We start from the raw sequence: 9,397 nt of genomic DNA, 5'->3' as shown, positions 1-9,397 counted from the left end.
ATGAACTTCTGATACTCTTAGGAGTAAAGGAGTGGTTCGGCCTGAGTGTCGCCCCGCTACGGTCACCCTGGATCAAAAGACAACTTGGGTGTACCGACAGAGCGGTCAGCTCGGACACTCTTTTAGCCGAAGTCAAGGCAAGTAGCAATGCTGTCTTCCATGACAGTGCTACTAGGGAGGAAAGCTCCAGAGGCTCAAATGGTTCTGTGACCAGAGCCTCGAGCACCAACGGCAGGTCCCACTGCGGGGCGGAGGCGTGCACTACCGGGCGCTGCCTCCTGACCCCCTGCAAAAACCGCGTCATAAGCGGCTGACTGAAGGCTGACCTGCCTCCAAATCCCTCATGGCAGGACGAAATGGCTGCTGCATACACCTTAATTGTGGAATGAGCCAGCCCCCTGTCCACCAGTATCTGTAAGTAGGTAAGAATAGAGCCCAGCGTGCACGACAGAGGCTCTAGACTCCTTCCTTCACACCATCGCCGGAATCCCGCCCACTTTGGCCTGTAACAAGCTGTGGTGGATTCTGCTCTTGCTGCTTGGATAGTCTGAATAACGTTATCAGACAGCCCCACCTGTCTCAGCCTGTCCCTCTCAGGAGCCAAGCCTGGAGAGGTTGGCCCAGAGTGGGTAACGCCCCTATTGCACCTGCTTCCTGAGACAGCGCTCCCCAGACCTGAGGAATCGCTCAGGGCTGGCCCACCATCATCTGTGTTACCCCCGCGTTACCACGGCGCCAGGCGGCGATCTGGGGCCACCAGGATGATTGACAGCTGTTCCCGCCTCACCCTCTCCAGGAGGTGGGGGATAAGGTGCAGCGGTGGAAAGGCGTAAAGCAGCTTTCCTGGCCATGGCTCGTGTGCAAACGTGTCGACCCCCAAGGGCGGGTTGTCCCACCGAGCCAGGGAGAACCACAGGGCACAGTGGCTGTTGCGCCGATTGGCGAACAGGTCCACCTCTGCTCTACCGAACTGAGTCCAGACCTGCTTCACCACCTCCGGGTGAAGCCTCCACTCGTCTGGCAGGGGTCCGCCTCTTGACATGAGGTCGGCCCCCCTGTTCTCCCGTCCCGGGATGTGAAGAGCCCTTAGAGACAACACAATCTGTGAAACCCACAGCCACAGGTTCTCTGCTGCGGTCAACCAGGCTATTGAGCGGACTCCGCCCTGCCTGTTGATGTACGCCACTGTGGTGCGGTTGTCGCTCCTTACTAGCACCTGTTTGCCCTGTATTAAGGGTTTGCAGTGCTGTAGGACCAACATCACTGCTTGCAGCTCCAGGAGGTTGCTGTGCCGCCAGAGGCCAGCAACCACCCACAGCCCTTTCTAGACACGTCCCCCCCCATCCTGTCACTTTCTTTTTCTTTGAAGCGTCTGTGAAGACTGTGATATAGGAGGTTACCTGCCCCAGTGCAGCTCCCCTCTGCAGATTCTCTGGGGACCCCCAGAATCGGAGGTTGCTCTCTACTGAGGGGGGGGATGGCCACCAGACGTCGTTTGTGTCTTAAGATCTAAACGAAGGCCGGTAAACCACATCTGCATGCGACGTGCATGCAGCAGTCCGAGTGGCACTACGGAGTGAGCAGCCGTCATGAGACCCAAAGTCTGCATGATAATCAAAGCTGTCAGCGTCGCCCCCTGACGCAGCCTGCAGACTGCCCGCAGCAGGGATGCCTGTCTGCTTTCTGTCAGGGTGACACGTAGTCTGCCTGCATCGAGCATCACCCCCAGATATTCTACCTGCTGGTGAGGTATGGGGGAGCTCTTCTTCCAATTGACCGCAACTTCTTTTTCAACCCAACTTGGTTAGGTGTAGGATCAATTGGGCTGTGTGCAGTATTGCCCATTCCCTGGACCTGGCCATAACTATGAGGTCGTCCCTCATGCCATGGTCCCGCAGTGGTTGCAGCGTCATGGCTGAACGTGCATGGGGATAGGGAGTAGCCGAACGGCAGTCTGTTGTACTCGTAGGCTACCCCCTGGAAGGCAAAACGCGAATACTTTCTGTGCTCTTGGAGCAATTTCGCCATGAAAGTAAGCGTTCTTCAGGTCGATGGTTGTGAACCAATCGCCTGGCTGCACCAGTCTCAGTAACTGTTTCATAGTTAACATATGGAACTTCTTGCATGCAATGTGCTGGTTCAGGCATTGAAGATCCAGAATGGGCCTGAATTCTCCTGTCTTCTTGGGAACCAGGAAGTACAGGGAATAATGCCCCTTCTCTCTGACTTGAGAGTGCACATGCTGAGAGGAAACCTCCTCCTGGGATGACAGATGTGCTTCTCTCCTGCCTCTGAACGGAGGAGGGATGCTGCAAAACTGGAGTGAATAACCCAGTCTCAGTGTCCTGTCCATGCGCTCTGTTAATACACCACTGATTTTCCATTCCCCATAACATTGTGTTAGGGGATGTGCAATCAGCTGCGGCGCCGCAGCTATGAAGCTGTGGTACTCTCTGGTGGCCCACTCCGCCGTCAAACCCTCCATAAAAGGAAGTTTGACCCATGGGGGGCTGACACAGAAAGGGCCGTTTTTCTATAATGTAGTTTCCACTCAGAGAAAAAAACAGCCGATTTTTAACTGAGGTCCCTGAACGCACCACGGCATGCTCCCGTGAGAGCGCGCGCTCCACCATAATGCTGTTTTCTCTTAGAGAGAAATAAGCATTAATCGGAGCTTCTTCTGTCCATGAACGCGCCGCGGCCCGCTCTCGGGGGGGGGTGGCCGCGCGTCGTCATAATGCCGTCTCTTGAAACGGACATTATGGGGAAATGTGGAAAATGTGGAATGTGGAGAGAGATGACTCTTACTCTGGGATAAATGCAATCGTTTTTACCGAATGCATTTTACACACACATATCACTCAAGAACTAGAGTTACACTACGTAACCCACTGTTCTTCTGCGGAGGTCCCTGAACGCACCGCGGCCACTCTCACGGGGGGGGGGGGGGCGCGCGTCGTCATAATGCCGTCTCCTTGAAACGGACATTATGGGGAAATGTGGAATGTGGAGAGAGATGACTCTTACTCTGGGATAAATGCAATCGTTTTTACTGAATGCATTTTACACACACATATCACTTTAGAACTAGAGTTACACTACGTAACGCACTGTTCTTCTGCGGAGGTCCCTAAACGCACCGCGGCCACTCTCACGGGGGGGGGGCGCGCGTCGTCATAATGCCGTCTCCTTGAAACGGACATTATGGGGAAATGTGGAATGTGGAGAGAGATGACTCTTACTCTGGGATAAATGCAATCGTTTTTACCGAATGCATTTTACACACACATATCACTTTAGAACTAGAGTTTACACTACGTAACGCACTGTTCTTCTGCGGAGGTCCCTGAACGCACCGCGGCCACTCTCACGGGGGCCGCGCCTCATAATGGGTGTCCAATTAACATCGTATGAAAGCGGCCTTGCCGATCTCAACGAGACATTATGGGAAAATGTGGAATTGTGGAGAGATATGACTCTTACTCTGGGATAAATGCAATTGGTTTTACTAAATGCATTTTTCACACACAAATCACTCGACTTTGGAGCCACAGCTAAGAAGCTGTAGTATTCTCTGGTGGCCTACTCCGCTGCCAAAACCTTCCATAAAAGGGAGTTTTGGCATGGGGCCTGACACAGAAAAAGGGGCCGATTTTCTAATGAGGTTCTTGAACGCACCGCGGCAGCTCCCGTGGGGCCGCGGCTCTGTCAACTGCCATCTCTTTGAAACGGACATTATGGTGAAAAATGGAAATGTGGAGAGAGATGACTCTTACTCTGGGATAAATGCAATCGTTTTCACTGAATGCATTTCTCACACACACACATCACTCTCTTGAACCCGCACAGTGCTTTGACAGCACTACGGTTTATTCCACTCATGTGCACGCGCCCACCTGCTGGCTCCTATACTGGAGTTTACAGTGGGGGCGGGGAGTGTGGGACAGTGTTCTTTCCGATCCAAAGAGCCCTTCCGTAAACACGGGGGCTCCCAGGAGATCAACACGGTCCTTTTTGAAAAGTGTCATGCGGCGTGATCCCTCACCGGGATACCACACGGCGGCCACGATCAAGCTACAAATAATCGCGCTGATCTGGCGAGGTGGGGGCATCTCCAGCAATGAGCGAGATGCCCAACACACCCGTGTTTATCTGCAGTCGCCCTGTCACGCGGTAGCGTAGCAGAGCTCTTTTCAGCTCCCTGCCCAGCCTGCTGCCCGCTGGGAGCAGCTGCGCTCCGCCGCCATGGTCATCACCTAGGGCGGTGGACCTCCATGGACCGAACCCGGAAGTGCCTGACAACGGCAAACGGAGCCATCCGCCCCGCTGGAATGGCGAACGTGAATGGCACCGCCTCGGCCATATCCTGGTCCCCCAAACACTCTACAGAGGTGGTGGAGATCGGTGCCCGCGATCAAACCAAGGCAGGTGGGGCATGGCCGAGATTCCAGTAATGGTGAGTCCATTTTTCGTTTCTTCTAATCTTCGTACGTTTATTTAACTCTTCGGTTGTCAGCTCGTCTGAAGAGAAAAATGATAGTGGGGCGGCGGCTGGAGCCGCCTTATATACTGTGGGCCTGCACGCGCATTCAGGTAGGCTCGCCCCGATTGGCCGGCTACGTTTACGTAAATTCAGTAGGTGAAAGCACGCACAGCATGATAGAGAGTAGTACCCATAGAGTCCAGTAGAGGGCGGAGCCTGTGAGAGATATAACAGGATCTCTGGGTCAGTGAGTTGAAAGTGAGAATATCATTTCTATATATGTGATTACCCAAAACCGTTGTGATTACCTAAAACAGTTGTGATTACTTAAAACAGTTCAAACAATACATGTTCACTAAAATACAATTCAAAATAATACATGTTTACTTCAATACAGTGTAGAATCATATCTTTTTACTTCAACTGCCTGGTCGTTTTAATGTTTAATGTCAACCATTTGTGCAGATAGCATGAAGTAGAGAAGATCGCTAGCGTTAGCGTTAGCATTTCTCCCCCGGGCTTAAATTGTGTATTATAGAATGATCACACCGGTGACAGTACTATTCAAAGGGTTCACGAAATATGACTACTACTCTTACTGTTTAACATGTTGGGTTACTTCATGTTACTTCATGTTAAGGCTAATAAAAATGACACGGCTGTAATGCTAACTAACGTGCTAGCTACTAGCTAGCTTGATCCAGACACTCCTAGTCCTTTCATCAGACGGGAAGCGAAAGAATGAGCAAGACCCATTGCTGGTATGATAACAACCTAAACCTAAAGTTATCTTATCTTAGCCGCGCCATATAGATAGATTATATCTATATGGCGCTGATCTTAGCTAGTGGAGGAAAACAATTGTGACATCACTTACGCGACTCTGGGATTTGTAGTCTTTCTAGTTGCGTATTTTTCATAGTCTTATATTTCAACAGTTTTACCACAAACTGTGACTTTTTTGACATGGAAATTATTTTTTAAGATTGACAAACATCATATGTGTAATTCATGGCACAATTCAAACGGGATCGAAAGATAAGTTTTCTCTCTCCATTGACTTCAAAACATTATTTTTCCGAAATAAGGTCCCATGGGGCGGAAGTAGATGGGCGTGACTTCGCCACTCTATAGCAGGAAAGAAAATGAAGAGCAGCTGATTGACCGAGTGCAGAATCGCTGTATAGTTTAAATCTCCTTAGTTACAATGTTGTCCATTTTAGACAAAGGCTTATTATATTTACAGCCCTAAGAACATTCATTTTCTGGGCTCAATATGTGTCTTGGCTGTTTTCGTTGTGATCGCTAAATTCAGATCGCTGGATCGCTAGAAACACCGCTGTCATCAGGCTGGCAAGGGCTGTTCCATGCTCTGCTCAACCTCCCGCCTTCCCAATGGACTCAGTAGTGCCCCCTGCTGCCGTGGAGCATGTGTGAGTGAGCATGTGTGAGTGTGTATGAGCACAACCACGGCGGAATAGAGTGGCGAAGTCCCTCCCCTTCCGGTGGACCTCCATGGGACCTTATTTCGGAAAAATTATGTATTGAAGTCAATGGAGAGAGAAAGATTATCTTTCGATCCCGTTTGAATTGTGCCACGAATTACACATATGATGTTTGTCAATTTAAAAGATAATTTTGCAAGTCAAAAAAAAAAAAAAGTGTCGTAAAACTGTGAAGTAACACATTTGTTTGTGTGAAACGCTCAATGAACTACATCGCTGGTCTCACAGAACAACACACGTCACCAAGATGGCCGTCACTACTGTCTTGTCAACAAAACGATTGACTACCCTCACTATCACCACAATGAAACACGTCCTGAAGAAAGTCATGCAAAGCTGCCTGCCTGCCTTCCTTTGATTCTCTCTGAACTGCCTGGTCTTTTTAATGTTTAATGTCAACCATTTGTGCAGATAGCATGAAGTAGAGAAGATCACTAGCGTTAGCGTTAGCATTTCTCCCCCGGGCTTACATTGTGTATTATAGAATGATCACACCGGTGTGACAGTACTCTTCAAAGGGTTCACGAAATATGACTACTACCCTTACTGTTTAACATTTTGGGTTACTTAATGTTACTTCATGTTAAGGCTAATACAAATGACAAGGCTGTAATGCTAACTAACGTGCTAGCTACTAGCTAGCTTGATCCAGACACTCCTGGTCCTTTCATCAGACGGGAAGCGAAAGAACGAGCAAGACCCATTGCTGGTATGAACAACCTGGTACTAAGCACACAGGCATCTTGTTAAAGTTATCTTATCTTAGCCAGCGCCATATAGATAGATTCCATCTATATGGCGCTGATCTTAGCTATCTCTTACACCGTTGGTGTGAATGGGGTGGAGGAAAACAATTGTGACATCACTTACGCGACTCTGGGATTTGTAGTCTTTCTAGTTGCGTATTTTTCATAGTCTTATATTTCAACAGTTTTACGACAAACTGTGACTTTTTTGACATGGAAATGATTTTTTAAGATTGACAAACATCATATGTGTAATTCATGGCACAATTCAAACGGGATCGAAAGATAAGTTTTCTCTCTCCATTGACTTCAATACATTATTTTTCCGAAATAAGGTCCCATGGGGCGGAAGTAGATGGGCGTGACTTCGCCACTCTATATTACTGCCAAAAGTCACGTGAGTGAGTCACGTGACTTTTGGCAGTAATATTCCGCCGTGAGAAGAAAAAGTTTTGTACTTGTAAAAAAAAGTGTTGTAGTTGTAAAAACAAGTTTTGTACTTGTAAAAATAAGTGTTGTAGTTGTAAAAAAAAATGTGTGTACTTGTAAAACCTATGCTGAATTTGTCTCTGAAACATGATTTATTAGAAAAATGGTATGTGTTTATTTGATAGATACGTTTTTTCTTTGCAAAACTAAATGCATTAGTTTGTAGATGGTGTTTTGTATTTGCAAACCACATTGTGTTTGTTAGTGAATCATGTGGCATTTGTAAAACCTGTTTAGTTTGTTTGTGGAGTTATGGCAGGAAATTAGCTCCATATTTGGCATGCTTTTATTTTGAAGGCGAGTTCACGCTGTTGACAGGAAGTTGTTGTTGCTATGGAAACAAGAAAAGTTTCACAGCGGGCGGAACTTGTCATGAAGTCCGCGATAATAAAACCCACCCATTTAGAGGGAAGATATGATTGGTCAATTGTACTGTCATTTGACATTACTCTCTCGTTCAGGGCCCTCTGTGAATCGCAGAGAGGGCCAGACGAGCTTCTTTCATGTAACCCTTCACATTCAACAGAGTTTATTTGGAAATGTTATTTTAAATACAATTAAATCAAGTTTTTTTTCGGTAAAACTAATGAAAAATATAACAAAAATAATATAAAAAAAATATATATTTACATTTTTTTTTTTTTTTTTAAATGTTTTTAAATATTATTTTTTTAGAATATCTTAGGCCCTCACAGAGGGCCTAGAGGGCCCTGACGGATCGCCACTGCCTATGAGAGTTGCTCATTCGCGCATGATGATAAAATGGCCCAACTTTTGAGAGAGCGAAACGTCACAGATTACCCGGCATGCCTGAGAAGTACCCGTATGTGCGCTCATAGCGCATGCGCAACTTTAACCATGCCCCCCAAAATGCTTGTTCACATCAAGCACGTCAATTTGCGTACATGTAACAGCACCGCACGTTCATGACAGCATAGTAATGGATTGTTATTATGATAGATTTGATATTAACGAGGCGGCAGTTAGCAGCTAGCGGTTAGCTAGTAATTATGCTAATTTACACATCAATCGTTATGTACATTTATATTACGCTGTAACAGGATCTAGTGATATCCAAGCAACAGAGCTTCATTTAGTATGAAAGAATTATTGCACTGTATATATATATATATATACATATATATATATATACATATATATACATATACATATATATACATATACATATATATACATCTATATACATATATATAGATGTATATATATTAGGGCTGTCAGTCGATTAAAATATTTAATCGCGATTAATCGCATGATTGTCCATAGTTAATCGCGATTAATCGCAAATTAATCGCACATTTTTTATCTGTTCTAAATGTACCTTAGAGGGATATCTTTCAAGTTTTTAATACTCTTATCAACATATGAGTGGACAAATATGCTTTATATGTTTGTTTATTATCATTTGAACAATGACAAATATTCTCATGAATATTAAACACAACAACCTCTGAACATTGCAAATATTCGCCTCAATTCAACCTGGAACCTCTCTCATACAATAATACTGTGTGTGTGTGTGTGTGTGTGCGAGTGTGTGTGTGTGTGTGTGTGTGTGTGTGTGTGTGTGTGTGTGTGTGTGTGTGTGTGTGTGTGTGTGGAGACACTGTGATGGATCGTTGAGCTATGTGCAGCTCAAGGCATATATGCTCGAATGGGAGCTGCCTGGACGCTGCAATAATGTTGCGCGTACTATCCGTGCTGAGTGTGCTGACTTTTCGTACAATGTCCCACTGTCTGGCTACCTGCATAAAGTCAAGTGCTCGGCGCAGTTGTCGGCGAAATGTCATTGAAACAGCTCCTTATATCCGTTAGCGCAGCTAGCTAGCACCAGATGCTAACAACAACAACACGTAAGGTGTGCCTCGCTCGCGCGAGTCGCGCCACACATACACACTCCCTCCCGGTCCTCCCGATGGCCAGTCCGGGCCTGCCAGTGAGCGTGGAAGTGTGGTCTGCCACAAGCGGGCGGCAGGAGCGGGGCTGTCAGCATCAGCTTGTCGATGGTATTTTACACTCGATGCGCTCTGAAACTACGGCGGCCGAGGACAAAAAATACACATGCGTTAATCGCGTTAAAATAATTAGTGGCGTTAATTTTTTTTTGCGTTAACGCGTTATTAACGCGTTAACTTGACAGCCCTAATATATATATA

The sequence above is a fragment of the Trematomus bernacchii genome, unplaced genomic scaffold (genome assembly GCF_902827165.1).
Source record: "Trematomus bernacchii unplaced genomic scaffold, fTreBer1.1, whole genome shotgun sequence".
NCBI classification, from domain to species: Eukaryota; Metazoa; Chordata; class Actinopteri; order Perciformes; family Nototheniidae; genus Trematomus; species Trematomus bernacchii.
This window is presented reverse-complemented; position numbering follows the sequence as displayed.